Below are 5,344 nucleotides of genomic sequence, written 5' to 3'. Positions count from 1 at the left end.
TTTTACTCTAGTTTGATTCCAAAAGAGGAGAGGTCAAAGAAATTAGCATAGGCTCAAAAGGGGTATCGAATGGTATAAAGTGTCTGGGTAGCTGAAAGAGGGCCTCCCGATCTCTAAAAATGCCAGGTACAACACATACAACTTGAGGATGAAAAATGAAGATCATTGTAGACATGTGATTTTTGACCATCCCCAAGATTTTTGATATTTTAGCATGTAAATATTTAGTTTAAGCCTAATATCGCTATTTCAGCTATTTTTGACTCTTTTACTTTATTTCGTCACAAAAAATAAAAATTACAAAAAAATATTTTAGTTTACGTATCTTTCGTAAATTTAAATGAAAATATACAAAAATAGTACCTTATCTTTATTTTTGTATAATCTTGAAAACACAAAAAATAGTTTCATGTTTTATAGTTTAGTTCAATTAATTAAAATTAGTTTTATATTTTTATATTATAATTGTACATAATTTTAGAAGGAGGAATTAGTTTTAGGTTGGTTTATCCCGTCTTTATAAATCTCGTAGTCCATTTTTTTTAGTGTTTGGCCCAATTCCCTAGCCCATAATTACTAGGACAATGCCACTAACTTAATCCCTACCCATATATAATAATAGCTAACACCTAAATAATGGGAGACTCTAAGAAAACAATAGACTCCCATCAAAAATTCAGCGCCGCAGCAAGCAAAAAGGGAGGACCTCCCTGATTTTTTTTTTTCGTTTTTTGGCTCCATTAACACCGCCCAAGAGCACCATTAAGGGAATAGATCCCTTTCTCGCAAGAATACCATTAATTCCATCCTAAAACCCGTCCCAAAAAATACTCCCATAGTTTCATGACGTAAAAAAAAAACATTGCAGATCACGTATTCCTCCAACACTGAAAATAATCGAACTCCACCGCTTTTCAATCGAGTCGACCAATTCAGTAGGTTTCCGCTCGAGGCTGCGGAATTGGTTTTTGCTTCGGAAATTGGAAATAAAAGCTTCGACATAGATAAAAAGGATTTTCGGTTGAGCTGATATTTTGGACTGCCCTGTTTCTGCTGCTGCTTCGTTCGCCACTGCTGCTGAACTCCATTAGCATTATCGTGATTTTTGTTTAGCTTTTGACCTTGTTAGATTGGCTCCTATTTATTAGGTATGTATCTAAACCTCTATTGTGCGATCCCGTTTTAGAAACAATTGTTGGGTTTTATTTTGTTCTGTTTGTTCAGATTATTGAGGTTCATTCTTCTTTACTGTTTATTTGCTCTTAATACATTTTATTGTCAGTTTTTTTTTATATTTTTCTTGCTGCTTTGACCTTTTAATTGTTGAGTTAGTTTTTTTTAATTGATTTTGCTATGTGTTTTTTTTTGGTGGAAAGTTCAGTACATTGGTTTATTTCATTTTGTGATTTTTTGGACTATAATTGTATGGGTATGACTTGGTAAACAAATTATTAAGTATTGATGGGTCATGAGCTTTTGACTTTTATAAAACGGGAAAGTTTTGATTGGGACATAAGTGTTAAGAAAAAAAAAAATGAAAGGAATTGGGCTATAAAATGTTTACTGCTTCGTTTCTTTAGTCAGGAATAGGCCACAAGAGTGTTAAATGAAATGATGTAATCTTGTGTTCGTTGATTTCATCTCCGAGCTTTAAAAAATAATGTAAATGTGCTTTCCTTGCTTTTAAGTCTTTGCCCCATTTGTACTACTGACATTAATTAAATTAATATCAAAAGGGAATCATGGAATAGAAAATTTAGATGTGATATTCTACATTTTTATGTGCAAAATTCGCCGCTCAAATAATCCCCATTTTACCCATTTGATCCATGTGATACAAATTATTACATGGGATACAATCTGCATGTGATACAAATAAAGGTGGCTAACGGGCCGGGTTGGACCGGAACCGGACCGGCCCAGACCGGTTTAAACCGGAACCGGACCGGCCCGGTTCAGAGGGGGCCAGGTGGGCTGGTTAGGGGGGTTAGGCCGGGGACGGAGGGGTTCGTTTGGGCAAGCGGTTAACCGGGCCCGGGTAACCCGGTTGGCATGAACAGTGCCCGAACCGATTAACTGTCAGATTTTTTTTTTGTACTTTCCTGCAGCGTGGGGCCCACTATCCGTTGGAAAATCAGATTTTCATCACATATCCGTTGGCCAACGGATTTGTTGCATAAATGGCCATTTTTTTTAATTTTTGTATTTAATACTTTACAAAATTAACCCTTTTAAAAATCTATAAATACCCCCACCCCCCTCTACTTTATTTTTTCACTCAAAATTCTTATCTCAATCTCAATTCTCAAATTCTCAATTTTTCTCTTCCCTTCAATTTGCAAGATTTCATCTTCTAATTTTTTAATTTTTATTTGGCTCTCTTTTCTTGAATTTAATTTATCGGAAGTTGTCATTCGGAAATTTGAAGTTTTAAGTTCAAAATTGATATACTTGCTTGACGTTTGTTCGTGGTAACACCAGAATTGCGTAATCATGTGCTCAATTTATTGTCGAATTCGGTGCACTCCCTCCAACTCTTTCTCTTATTTAATATTTTAATTGCATATTTAATTTTAGCTTATACTTTAATTTTTACAATATGTTTAGTGCTGCTAAAAGAGCGTGTAGAAAAGTTACTGGCAGGGGTGGAAATAAAAAAAGAGGTAGTCCTGGAGCTTCTGATAGTAATAGTAATGACTCATTAACACATGTTTCTGAATCATCGCCTAATGATAATGTAGATATAGATTATGAACAATTACAAGAAGATTTTGGAATAGAAGATAATGAAATTGAAATAGAAGATGAGATACCACCTACACCTACTAGTGGTGGAGTTGGTAGTATTGAAGTTGGAGTTGCTAGTGCTACAAGGGGTGGTGGTCATGGCACCACTCCTAGTAGACCACCTGTGGCTCCGACTTCTACTCGTAGAAAAAGAAGTAAGGTTTGGAATTTTTTTGAAATAGTAGAAGGTACTGATAGAGTTAGGTGCACAATTTGTAACGATACTTTTAAACATTTGACTGGAGGAAATTTAGGTGGGACTGGGACGCTTAGTAGACATATGAGAGTTGACCATCCCATAGAATGGGGCACTGATGGGGATGGAAATCAAACAACTATTAACCCTACTACTGGAGGTCTAGTAAAATATGATAAAATGAGGGATCGTGAGGAATTAGCAAAAATGATTGCTTTGGGTTGTCTACCTTTTTCTTTTGCTTCTTCATCGTATCTTATTATGTATATTCAAAGGATTTACAATCCTTTATTTAAAGGTATCCCTAGAAGTACTTGTAGAGCAGATATCTTTAGACTTCATGGACAATATCAAACATACATACGTTATTTGTTTAGCCACCTTCCTTCTAGAGTATGTCTAACTTCTGATATTGGCCATGCTGTTAATGGAAATGATTATTTGACAATTACATGCCATTGGATAGATGATAGTACTTGTATGCAAAAACGTATTATCGCTTTTAAATATGATGAAGATCAGAGTCATACTGCTGCGTTTATAAGTAGTACTATTGTTGAAGTTGTTGAATTTTATAATGTAAACAAAAAAGTATTGTGTATGTCTTTTGATAATGCTTCTAACAATAATGCCGCAATTTCAATTTTAAAAACGCATTTGCAACCACCTCTTGATGATATTTTTCATGTTAGTTGTGCATGTCATGTTTATAATTTAATTGTTAAAAGTGGCCTTGATTTATTTTCCGTTGAGATTACTCATGTTAGAAGAGCAGTTGGTGTTATTAAAGGAAATAATAGACAATCTAGAATAAAAGAATTTAAGACTAAGTGTATCCAGTATAACCTTAAACCTAGATTCATGCCAGACGAAATTGTTACTAGATGGAATTATACATATATATTTTTAAAATGTTTCTACAAATATAGATTCCCAATAACTGAAGTTGCTAATGCACATTGTACTGATCCAAGGCATATGTTAACAAGTGATACTTGGGAGGTCTTTAATGATGTTGTTAAATTTTTACATAAATTTTATACAACTACTGTTTTTTGTTTTCTGGAGCATATTACCCCACTATTACTATGGATTTAGTACATATAGCTGAAATTTCTTTTCTACTATCTGAATTTAAGAAGAAAGAAAAATATAAGGATGTTGTTGAAAAAATGCAAGCAAAATTCAAAAAATATTTCTTTCTAATTCCTCCGATTTACTTAATTGGTGCAGTTTTAAATCCTTCTATTAAAATGTCTGATTGTCACCAACTAATGAATGCTTTATATACTTACATGGAGATTGAAGAAACTGAAACCCCAAATTTATATGTTTCTATGAACAAGCTAAATGAATATTTACAACAACTATATAATTATTATGCAAATGAATGTGATAATGCTGCTCGTGCTTCTGGCAATGTTAATCCCGCTATGCAATGTAGCACTTCTGCTACTGTGGATGATGAAGAAGGCCTTGATAGTTTTAATATTTTTTCTACATTTTCTAACACTCAAACCAGTAACAGGAATATTGATGAACTTCAATTCTACTTGCAGAAGCAAAAGGAGCCTCGCACAAAGGAATTTTCACCGTTGGGATGGTGGCATGAAAATGGAAAGCAATTTCCTGTTCTTTTCGCTATGGCTCAGGACGTGCTGAATGTGCCAATTTCTACTGTTGCATCGGAGAGTGCATTTAGCCAAGCAAGACAACAACCTGGAGACACCCGCCACTCATTGGGAAGCAATGCTTTGGAATTTTTAGTATGTTTCAGAGATTTGATTAGATCGGAACGAAGAAATCAAGGAAAGGAAGATGTTGATAGCCTAGAAGACGAGGAACTTGGAGATATATTAACACATGGAAACCCATCCGAATTTAACATGCCAGAAGAAGGTCAATCGGTTCATATTGATTATGATGAACTTGCTAGGGCGATGCAAAACATTTGAAATTACTACTTTACTAGTTTACTTGTTGAAAAAAATGTAAACATTTCATTTTGTAAGTTTGAAAGTTGAAACTTGAAATTAAGAAATAAAGTAGCACTTGCAATAAGTGCAATTTTTTCCCATCTTACTTGTATTCTTTTAATTAATACAAAGTATTAATATAACTTACAATAGTTATACAAAATTCCAAAAAAAAATTAAAAATACACTAAACCCGACGCGGCCCGGCCCCCTCAACCCGTAACCCTTATGGTTCAATTTTTACCCGAATTAACCCAGCCCGCTAAACCCGTTACTGTACCAACCCGGAACCAGCCCGGCCCGAAACCCGGACTGGTAAAAAAAATGGACCCATCCCGGCCCACTCCGGCCCACCCGTTTAACAGCTTTAGATACAAATTCATTA

At 34.7% G+C, this 5,344-nt stretch overlaps 1 long non-coding RNA gene across 1 annotated transcript; it reads left to right on the top strand.

Annotated features, from left to right (window-relative positions):
- Positions 1-638: 638 nt before the first annotated feature.
- On the top strand, positions 639-5,060 carry LOC138874555 (uncharacterized). The gene is made up of 2 exons (XR_011401556.1): positions 639-1,148; positions 4,543-5,060. It is a non-coding gene; the product is annotated as an uncharacterized lncRNA (long non-coding RNA).
- The last annotated feature ends 284 nt before the right edge of the window (positions 5,061-5,344 follow it).

Source organism: Nicotiana sylvestris, chromosome 8 (assembly GCF_000393655.2).
Source record: "Nicotiana sylvestris chromosome 8, ASM39365v2, whole genome shotgun sequence".
In the NCBI taxonomy this organism is placed as follows: domain Eukaryota; kingdom Viridiplantae; phylum Streptophyta; class Magnoliopsida; order Solanales; family Solanaceae; genus Nicotiana; species Nicotiana sylvestris.
Note: the sequence above shows the minus strand (reverse complement) of the source record. Positions and strands in the feature narration are given on the sequence as shown.